This window comes from Triticum aestivum, chromosome 1D (assembly GCF_018294505.1).
Source record: "Triticum aestivum cultivar Chinese Spring chromosome 1D, IWGSC CS RefSeq v2.1, whole genome shotgun sequence".
Taxonomy (NCBI): Eukaryota; Viridiplantae; Streptophyta; class Magnoliopsida; order Poales; family Poaceae; genus Triticum; species Triticum aestivum.
In genome coordinates, this window is record NC_057796.1 from 408,112,520 (window position 1) to 408,124,773 (window position 12,254).

Here is a 12,254-nt window from a genome sequence, read left to right on the forward strand (position 1 = left end):
CAAACACTTGGCTTCGATCAGCCGACATGGGAGTGGACATTTTGCCGCTTCTTTCGAAGTTTGGAACAATAATCATCCATGTTTACCCTGGCAACTAAATTCGAATCCATTTTGTATTCCTATACGAATCTTTATAAATCATTCTATGTGTTTTTATATATCTTCAAAATCACGACAAATATGTATTCCACTGTCATATATGAATATGATTTACAAATGCCGATACTCGAATTCACAAGCTAGAATCCAGTTTAAGGTGAATTCGAATATTTGGAACACTTAATGTCCAACTCAAATGTCACATGCAGCATAATGTGTACTCCCATTTAGATATGTACACAAGCGATGTATCAAGATTCAAATATGAGTCAATCAACCAAGAATGTACAAAACTAACAGACATATAAACACTTATAGATATGGATCAATAATATCAACTAACATACATAAGCCAGGCCGCTATTTTTTTTGCTAGAAGAGCATCCTTTTTCTAGCAAAGCTAGTACAACATCTTGGCCCTTTCCGTTGCATGCCACTTATGGTCCATCTATAATACTATTATTGCTGAATGCACATTCAGCCCGATTGGCATATTTGTAGGTCTGGCACAACAATCAAAATGAAATGTCTCCGAGTCTTATCACTTAATACAGCTTGTGCTCAAATAAAATTACAAACCAAAAAACAAAAAACAATTATTACATGATCTCTAAAACAAATGGTTTGATCGATTACATGAACAAACAACACAAAGGTTATTTAACGATGGAAAAAACATTTCACCTATGATTTACCAAGTGGGAATTTAATTTCCTTTTTTCCTTCAGGACCTTAACAGTGCGGACAGTCTCAACTTGCTTCGTTTTGAAATCCAACAAATATTTAATGGTTGTCTTGAGTACTTCTTGTGATTGTGCTGTTTGCTTCCTCAACATGTCAACTTCATCTCTAAGTGCAGAAGCAAAATCTCTTTCTAGCACAAGTTTAGCCTCTAGAGCATCAGTAGTTGGCAATTCATGATGCACGATTTGGCCCGTGCCACTGCTATGGGATGATACAACGTCCATGGGGACCTCGCTCTTTGATCTTGGGCTAACCTGTTTTGCCATTAAAGTTCCGATTGGATTCCGAAAAGTTGAAGTTAGCAAAACATCTCAACTGGGAGTTATAACAGCAAACCAGTTAAACAAACAAGGAATTTAAGAGTTTCAGTTGGATGCTGAAAAGTAGTTATTAACATCATTGTAACCGGTTGTTGCAGCAGCAAAGCAGTTAAACAAGCAAGTTTTCCAAAAGGTACCTGTTGTGGCATTGGAGTTTCTCTTGGATCCTGAAAAGTTGAGTAGCCAGTAACATGATTAGAGCAATCGGTTGCAGCAGCAAAGCAGTTAAACAAACAAGTTTTGCAAAAGGAACCTGTTGTGGCATTGGAGTTTCTCTTGGATCCTGAAAAGTTGAGTAGTCAGTAACTTGATTAGAGCAACAAGTTACAGCAGCAAACCTGTTACACAAATATATTATTGAAAATGTACCTGTTGTGCAATTGGACTTCCAATTAGATTCTTAAAACTTGAATTTGGTAAGATGATTATAGCAACAAGTTACAGCAGCAAACCAGGTAAACAAGGAAGTTTCTGAAAACATACCTGTTGTGCCAACGGAGTTTCTGTTGGATCCTGCAAACTTGAATGTTAGCAATCAATAAACAAAGTTTTGCAAGAGCCATAAGAAATTAACATCAAACTAGTAAAACTAACCAGTTTGGGCAACGTATTTAATTACACATGAACTAGTAAAACTAACAAGTTCTTGGTAACGTATTAAAGTAGCAAGTCGGTACCGTTTACCAGCAACACACACATCTGTAAATTACTTTGACGTAAGCAAAATGATTCCAACACATATATAAGTTAAAAATACGGTGCCCGCATATAAACCTGATAGTTGTCTATCTATGAACATGCACACATTACTAGTGCAACAAGTGATAACAGCAAGCCATTTAAACAAACAGGGTATCAGAACGTAAATTACACGTGAATTCTGTTGCACCCTAGAAGTACATATGACCAGCTATCTATGTGCTTAAGTATCTATTTAAGTTCAGGCAAACAGGTAATTCTTAACAGTAAGTATCAAACACATAGATAGGCGCAGTCTATAATAGGATTAACAGGCTATGGCATTATGTAATCAGTAGCAAACTAGATTAAGCCAAGCAACATAATTGAACAATTTCGCAATAAATGGCTAACTAAAATTCCGAGAAGCAGGTAACTGAACTTACGCTAGCTCTTTGTACAGGCACACTGCAACTTCTTTTTCGCTTACAAGGTTCTACGAAGGAGTCCATGGCATCAATTGCTTGGATACGCAGTCCCAATACTTCTTTTTTCCCACACTGCATTGGTAAGTCGAATGGTTAATCTGGTAAGATGGTGCGTCCTTGATATGTTATATGAGGATGTGTAGTCAGACTAGTTGTAGCCACACACATCACACTGGCTTTTACTGTATATTTCACGCGATTACATTTGACATATCGAGATCTAAGCAATCTACAATAGGATGAAAAGACTGGCATCCTTCACACTATTAGCAAACTCAATTCATGGAAACAAGCAATTCAACCATTCCGTGGGTAAATCAAAAGCGCTACTGGAATATTTTTCACTACCCCAATCATACACGCAAAAAGGGGCGACGCCACCATAGGGGCTGGTATGGGCTGCCGCCACGGGTGGCTGGAAAGTGTGCACGTAGTTTGAGTCGTCCAGGTTGGCCCAGGCTAGTTTTGTTCGTCCCAACGCACGAGCAGGCAATGTAAAAAATGAAGAAAAACGTTTCAATTTTGATGGGCCAATAACGTAAGTGCAAGGCAGGCCCTATAGCAGGCTCACGGCCCAATCGAGCACCTCCCATATCGATCGACAGCAGGAAAAATCCCAATTCTTTCGCTCCAGCCTCCAGTCTGTTCGCTCCTAACCTAGGCGCCGCTGGACAGACCGACACAACACTTCCTCGCGCCCTCGTTGGAGGGCGGTCGCCGGGCTTCAAGCGAATGGAAGGACAAGAAGATGAAGATCAAACCCTGGGTGTAGCCTGCGTGGGAGGCAGCGGCGGCAGCACGGGCATGGCATCGAGCTTGCGCAAACGGACAGTCGCAGCTTGCAAGAGCAGCATGCGCAACGAGCAGGTACATCACATCCCCAATTATATCTAATTCAACTGTTCAATTTTTGGCCAATAGTTAAACCTGACGGTGTTGTAAAACTGCTTGTATGTAGGGAATCTATGAGAAAATGAAACCAATTTCTGCTTATTTTATAACGCCCCCAATCAATACTGAACTGAATGAATCTGATGTATCTAATCAAGTTTCCGGTGCAACATACAAGCTCATGTTGTTCTTGAGCCTGAAGTGTCTAGTGAACAGACTGCTAATGAAGGATTTGATGCAAACAATTTACATGCTCCTGGTGATGAACATATAGTGTCTAATGAGGGATCTAATGCAAGCATTTTGCAAGCTCCCATTGAAGGATTTAGTGTCTAATGATGATCTGCTATGTTGAGAGAGACATAGAGATTTATAGGCATTGATGAGAAGCAAATTATAGTACATTTTCATGGCTTGAGGAAACGTCAAGGCCATCTACCAGAAAGTCCCCGTATCATGACAACGTAGCATAGATACTTTTCTAATCTATTGTTTGAAACTATTGGCATACTTGTGCAGCATAGATATATTGATATGCAGTTTGCGCACTGGTTATAGGTGCAATTACACTTCGATATTTTTAGCCAGAGAACGAATAATTCAAGCGGGTATAGGCCATGTTAGTAGTCCTTGTACACCATTTTGCATTTTGTGTTTTTTGGTGCTTACATCATTTAGTGTTTTATAATCTGAACTACTTTGGATCATTAGCTGGTTTTCAAAGTGCATGTAGCTTCACATTTCTCAAGTTATGTTGATTTTCGGAGTGCAAGTGCCTTCGTATTTTATGAAGTTAAATGTTCGCCCATGGTAACTCTAATTAGTGGATCCGCCACTGCACACAAATCATACACGCAGGCCAGTACGAATTAAATGAAATGCAGGGACTTACGCTAGCTCGTAGTACAGGCTCACTGCAGCTCTGCTTGCGCTTGGGATGTTCCATGTACAAGTCCATGTTACCACTAGCTTGGATGTGGAGGCCTTGTGCTCCTTGCATCCCCCTCTGCATTTTTGACACGGCGAATGGTTGATCAAATAAGAGGAATCGACCTTGCTGTTGTACCGAAGGACAGATACTTACAAGGTTATACGGGCACTACTGCAGGATGCTACTAACGCGACACTACATTCAGAGACCCTTCGAGAAACTGTGTGCGATGCCATAATCGCAAATGGTGGTGTATGAAAACCGTCAGAAATGTATAAAATGTTTGCGATGATGGATGCATCAAACACGGTTCAGGTTTTAGTTGCGTGTGCGATGAAGGGCATACGGTTCAGTTCAATTAACTGTTTGCGATGAGGAGGAACAAAAGAAACGGGCGGCCAGATGAAGGCGGGTGCGATAGACAGCATACGGTTCACTCGGATGAACTGTTTGTGATTAGGCAACACAAAAGAAACGGGCAGCCAGATGAAGGTGTGTGCGATATACAGCATACGGTTCACTCGGATGAACTGTTTGTGATTAGGCAAGAGAACAGAAATGGTTCAATATAACAAGATGTGTGTGATACGCAGCAAACAGGTCTGTAATCAGAAATGTGTGCGAAAACCAACAATAACGCAGACGATTGCTTCTAATAAGATGTATGTGATATGCTCTGTCTACACAACATCTATTGGCCATTGTGGGACGGGCGGTCATCCAGATACGCCATAAGGATGTGAAGAGGCATTCCTATCAGCAAGGACTAGTTGGTCCACCAATAGCTCATGTAAGAAAACTCTCAAGTTAAGTGTGCTCAGGCTGGAGCAGCCATCGGATGCGTGACTGGATGGGAAGTTGTGTCGATGTTAAATTAGCTGATGGGATGGGTCATTTCGGTCAAATGACCAAAATGCCCCATTCCCTCAGCTAATTTAACCTCGAGTCCTTGTTTTTTATTTTTTTAACACATGTTAATTAAAGAAGGTCTACCGCATTACTTTTTGACAATGTGCGATACGTCGCATACAGTTGATCCATCCGAGCTATTTGTGATGGAATAGGCCGTGTGTGTTGTGGGCAAATGCTTGCTAGTATTCAACCGTTTGGGATCGATGAATTCATCACCGACGGGTTCCCTAGTGTGGTCCGTGTTCATCTGATCATCCTCTACGACTTGTGCTAGCTCGATGCTAAGTTTCCATTAATTGGTGGCGTTTTATGAACGCGCCACCGTTTCCCACCATTTCCTCACCTGTTTCCCGCCACCCTGCTATATTGCGCATAGGGGGCGCGCGACGCACGGAGTTGACAAGCGCAGCCTGTAGCACATCCACCTTTTCCAAGCATGCCAACCCACCAAAACGCTGCCTCTGCCATCAACCTCGTCGACGAGGAAAATGAGCAGGCGCCACGACCCGTCGAGGCCTAGGCGCTCCCCGGCAACGTGATGGACGACGCCGTGATGGGCATCATCGCCAGGGTTGAGCAAACCTTTGGCGCATGGCGCTTGAGCTCCGCGGATTAAGATAAGCATGTCAGCACCGACAGGCTGCAGCTCGTGGCGCAACATGATCGATGGCGCGCCGCAGAGCAAGCTAGGCGCGTCCACGCCGATAGGCCACGGCTCGCCACACGGCGATACCGTTGTAGCGCCGCAAAGCGATAGGCGCGACGCGCCGCGCAACAACATCAGATCGATCGGCGCTTGCCTGCTGGCGACACGGCATCGCAGCTGGGTACACGTCCCGTCAGTACCCCCATTCCTCGCCAGGAGTGGGCAGAGGCCCTCAGCACCGTACTTTCAACAGAGGCCAGCCGCGCCGTACTTGCACCGGACGCCCATCGCGCCGTTCGCGTGGGTGCCGCCGTTCACCTTGTCCGCAGCCCGCTGTTTGCCAACGCGCTGGTCCGTAGGCTCGACTGCCTCCTTGGCCCAGGTGTCCAGCTGGGCGCAGTAGAGGAACATGGCCGTCGCATCCTCGAGCTGGTGATCTCTGATGAAATAGCCAACTTGGAGCTTGAGATCGCGCTCCAGATGTATTGCGAGCGTGTCGACCGCTTGGAAGAGCGCCTGCACGAGTTCTGGCAGAGCCAAGAGCTAACCTAGGCAAGGGCTGCTGGTCATCGTCTCATGGACGCGTTTTATTTTGGAAAGTCGTTTCGACGTGGATAGCTATGTATTCACAACAATCATAGTATTGCTCTATTTATTGCTCTATTTCAATGTGTGTACTCTGTTTTCCATTCTTATATGTTCTGTTTCAATGTGTGTATATACGCTTTCCATTCTGTATATGTGGATGATAACAGCTAGATTCAAATTACTATACAAAAAAAGATAGAAAATGGAATTCATAATATATATATATTAATTGTTCATTAGATCATCACAGAATATATATATATAATATCATCACATATACGTGATGATACTTAACTACTAGGTACAATGCATAAAATTGAAAACGAACAATACTAAAACTAATAATCCCTCCTGGGGCCAGTATTCCGGTAGCCCCTCGCCAACAGCTCCCTGGTGTGCGGCGTCTTCCCAGTGCGGAGGCAGCACTCCGACTCGTCCACCTCGCAGCGCTTGACGCACCGATCTGCCTCTTGCTGGCGGACGCGCGCGGACGATCTTGCCATTTCGTTGGGCGCCCACCGGAGCTCCTCGTCGGTGGCACGCTGGAGCTTATCGGCCCACCTCCACACAGCGACGAGGTGCCCAGTGCCTATGACCTTCCTCGCGAAGTACCCATCTTCGTACACCTCCTCGGCACGACGACGCGCCTGCCCCCAAAGCTCCGCCGCCTCCTTTTTCTAGGCGGCATCACGGGCTTCACAGGCCGCCTGGTACCTGGATTCCTCCTCCGCCATCTCCTTCTTGAACACCACTTGCCTCGCTTTCTCAGCCGGCGGCATCGACTTCCACAGACAAAGATTGTACTGGCCCCAAAACCAATCCAAAGTTGGGGGGTCCGGCGCAACCTCGTCAGGCGGCGTGTAGGGGTCCTCGTCGCTGCTAATCGAGTGAGCGTCCTCAGGGGGCGGTGACTCCTCGTCGGCGTGTGGGCAGACCGGCGGCGCCATGGCAGAGATTTGAGAGACCGAGAGAGAGAGAGAGATAGAGAGAGAGAGGGCGAGCGAGGGGAGGATGTAGATGAGAATGCAGGCGGGACGACGTGAGAAAGGTAGTATTTATTGGCGGTCCGAATCTAGATCGACGGGGACAGTACACATGCTGGTCGCCGGAATTTACGAGTACTGTAGTTTGAATTACACACAAGTCTCGCAGCAAACCCGTGTGTGAACATAATAGCTGACGGTTTCCAATACAAAACCGTGTCTGATTAATGATCCACGCCAATCACCTACCAAACCTCGAGCCGCGAGAGAGAGTGCCAATTGTGTGGGGGCCGGTTGTCTTGCCAGATCTTTACATTTTCTTTTTTGAACACCAGATATTTACATCGTCTGATGATTTTTTAACTCGCACACAAGTACACAAAAATATGATTTTTCAAACCGTTTTGGTTAGGCGTTGCATGTAGATGTAGTTCAAATTTGAATTACGGTCATTAAATGGTTATAAAATCACTTAAATGTCTTTAAAAGGTTAAATGACCCCTGAAAATTTCCAAATTTTCACATGACAGTTGTATTAGTGCATGTTAAATGTAGGGAAAAATTTGAAGGCCGTAAGAGGAAGCTATCTCCCGTCCATCAGCAAACATGCATTGTTCCCTCTTGGAACCATGAACCTTCTAGTGAGTTCCTCCGGTTTGTGAGGGGTCTGTGTCCAAACTTTCGTCAAACAGGCCAATTTTTTTACCACATCATCTTGGTGGCCTGACATTAAATCAAGCACGGTTTCATGTTTTTCTGATCATTTTTTAATTTTTTGGAATTAAAATGCCATGGCATGCACTCCATGCATGTGCCCATGCCTTGACACCAATATGTTTGAAAATTCCTTCGAATTTACTGCACATGGAATTAACTCGCACACAAGTACACAAAAATATTATTTTTCAAACCATTTTGGTTAGGCGTTGCATGTCTTTAGAAGGTCAAATGACCCTTGAAATTTACCAAATTTTCACATGACAGTTGCACGTTAAACGTAGGAAAATTTTTGAAGGCCGTAAGAGGAAGCTATCTCCCGTTCGTCATCAAACATGCATTGTTCCCTCTCGGAACCACGAACCTTCTAGTGAGTTGCTCCAATTTGTGAGGGGCGTGTGTCCAAACGTTCGTCAAACATGCCAATTTCCTTACCACATCATCTTGGTGGCATGACATTACATCAACCAAGGTGTCATGTGTTTCTGATCATTTTTCTAATTTTTTTAAATTAAAATGCCATGTCACTCCATGCATACGTATGCATGTGTCCATGTCGTGAGACCAATATGTTCGAAAATTCCTTCTAATTTACTGCACATGGAATTAACTCGCACACAATTACACAGATATGATTTTTCAAACCGTTTTGGTTAGGCGTTGCATGTCGATGTAGTTCAAATTTGAATTACGGTCATTAAATGGTTAGAAAATCACTTAATGTCTTTGAAAGAACAAGTAACCCCTAGGATCTTCCAAAATTTCACATTACAGTTGTACTAGTGCATGTTAGACGTAGAAAAAATTTGAAGGCCGTAAGAGGAAGCTATCTCCCGTTCGTCCTCAAGCATGCATTGTTCCCTCTCGGAACCACGAACCTTCTAGCGAGTTGCTCCAGTTTGTGAGGGGTGTGTGTCCAAACTTTTGTCAAACTTGCCAATTTCTTTACCACATCATCTTGGTTACATGACATTAAATGAAGCAAGGTTTCATGTTTTACTCATCATTTTTTAATTTTTTGGAATTAAAATTCCATGGCATGCACTCCATGCATGTGCCCATACCTTGACACCAATATGTTTGAAATTCCTTCTAATTTACTGCACATGGATTTAACTCGCACACAAGTACACAAAAATATGATTTTTCAAACCGTTTTGGTTAGGCGATGCATGTAGATGTAGTTCAAATTTGAATTACAGTCACTAAATGGTTAGAAAATCACTTAAATGTCTTTAGGAGGTCAAATGACCCCTGAAATTTACCAAATTTTCACATGAAAGTTACACGTTAAACGTAGGAAAATATTTGAAGGCCGTAAGAGGAAGCTATCTCCCGTTCGTCATCAAACATGCATTGTTCCCTCTCGGAACCACGAACCTTCTAGCGAGTTGCTCCGATTTGTGAGGGGCATGAGTCCAAACGTTCGTCAAACATGCCAATTTCTTTACCACATCATCTTGGTGGCATGACATTACATCAACCAAGTTTCATGTGTTTCTGATCATTTTTCTAATTTTTTTGAATTAAAATGCCATGTCACTCCATGCATATGTATGCATGTGTCCATGTCGTGAGACCAATATGTTTGAAAATTCCTTCCAATTTATTGCACATGGAATTAACTCGCACACAAGTACACGGATATGATTTTTCAAACCGTTTTGGTTAGGCGTTGCATGTCGATGTAGTTCAAATTTGAATTACGGTCATTAAATGGTTAGAAAATCACTTAAATGTCTTTGAAAGATCAAATAACCCCTAGAATCTTCCAAAATTTCACAATACAGTTGTATTAGTGCATGTTAGACGTAGAAAAAATTTGAAGGCCGTAAGAGGAAGCTATCTCCCGTTCGTCATCAAACATGCATTGTTCCCTCTCGGAACCACGAAACTTCTAGCGAGTTGCTCCGGTTTGTGAGGGGTGTGTGTCCAAACTTTTGTCAAACTTGCCAATTTCTTTACCACATCATCTTTGCGGCATGACATTAAATCAAGCAAGGTTTCATGTTTTTCTGATCATTTTTTAATTTTTTGGAATTAAAATGCCATGGCATGCACTCCATGCATGTGCCCATGCCTTGACACCAATATGTTTGAAATTCCTTCTAATTTACTGCACATGGAATTAACCCGCACACAAGTACACAAAAATATTATTTTTCAAACCGTTATGGTTAGGCGTTGCATGTAGATGTAGTTCAAATTTAAATTACGGTCATTAAATCGTTAGAAAATCACTTAAATGTCTTTAAAAGGTCAAATGACCCCTGAAATTTACCCAATTTTCACATAACAGTTGTATTAGTGCACGTTAAATGTAGGAAAACAATTGAAGGCCGTAAGAGGAAGCTATCTCCCGTTCGTCATCCAACATGCATTATTCCCTCTCGGAACCACGAACCTTCTAGCGAGTTGCTCCGGTTTGGGAGGGGTCTGTGTCCAAACGTTCGTCAAACATGCCAATTTCTTTACCACATCATCTTGGTGGCATGACATTACATCAACCAAGGTTTCATGTGTTTCTGACCATTTTTCTATTTTTTTTGAATTAAAATGCCATGTCACTCCATGCATACGTATGCACGTGTCCAATATGTTTGAAAATTCCTTCTAATTTACTGCACATGTAATTAACTCGCACACAAGTACACAGATATGATTTTTCAAACCATTTTGGTTGGGCGTTGCATGTAGATGTAGTTCAAATTTGAATTACGGTCATTAAATGGTTAGAAAATCACTTAAATGTCTTTAAAAGGTCAAATGACCCCTAGAATTTTCCAAAATTTCACATTATAGTTGTAGTAGTGCACGTTAGATGTAGAAAAATTTGAAGGCCGTAAGAGGAAGCTATCTCCCGTTCATCATCAAACATGAATTGTTCCCTCCCGGAACCACGAACCTTCAAGCGAGTTGCTCCGGTTTGTGAGGGGTGTGTGTCCAAACTTTCGTCAAACATGCGAATTTCTTTTCTAGATCATCTTGGTGGCATGAGATTACATCAACCAAGGTTTCATGTGTTTCTGATTTTCTTTGGAATTAAAATGCCAAGCCACTCCATGCATACGTATCCATGCATATGTGTCCATGTCGTGATACAAATTGTTTGAAAATTCCTTCTAGTTTACTGCACATGGAATTAACTCGCACACAAGTACACAAATATTATTTTTCAAACCATTTTGGTTATGCGTTGCATGTAGATGTAGTTCAAATTTGAATTACGATCATTAAAGGGCTAGAAAATCACTTAAATGTCTTTAAAAGGTCAAATGACCCCAAGAATTTTCAAAAATTTCACATTACAGTTGTAGTAGTGCGCGTTAGACGTAGAAAAAAATTTGAAGGCCGTAAGAGGAAGCTATCTCCCGTTCGTCATCAAACATGCATTGTTCCCTCTCGGAACCACGAGCATTCTAGTGAGTTGCTCCGGTTTGTGAGGGGTGTGTGTCCAAACTTTGGTCAAACATGCCAATTTTTTACCACATCATCTTGGTGGCATGACATTACATCAACCAAGGTTTCATGTGTTTCTGATTTTTTTAATCTTTTGGAATTAAAATGCCATGTCACTCCATGCTTAATTGTGTCATAGCCGTTAGACCAATATGTTTGAAAATTCCTTCCAATTTACTGCACATGGAATTAAATCGCACACAAGTACACGGAATATGAGTTTTCAAACCGTTATGGTTAGCTGTTGCATGTACATGTAGTTCAAATTTCAATTACGGTCATTAAATGGCTAGAAAATCACTTAAATGTCTTAGAAGGTCAAATGACCCCTGAAATTTTCCAAAATTTGACATGACAGTTGTATTAGTACTACAAAATTTCTCGATCATTTAAAACACCATCCGTTGGCACTTTATTCCAAATTCGTCTTTCACAGCTAATAAAAAATATCTACAACATCACACATAGTTGCTTTCTTGGAACCGTTTGTGATGAAAATATCTGGGTCTATTTAAGTCTCCCTCCTTAAGCTTCACCGGCTCGTCTGCTCTAGTGTCGGCAACCCCCGAATCCACGAATCTCGATCCCCGTTCCCGCACCCCCTTCTTGCAAAGATGACACCGTGGAGCGTGGCCGCATTGAGCGCGGCCACTTCCGTCGAGAGGGCGTCTGCGGCAGCCGACAGGGCAGATGCAGTAGTCGAGACGGCTGCAGCTGCTGCTGCGACGACGGCTGCAAACGCCGAGAGCGCTCGAGCTGCCTTATGTGCCGCTGATGTCTCCCTGGCCCGGGTCGAGG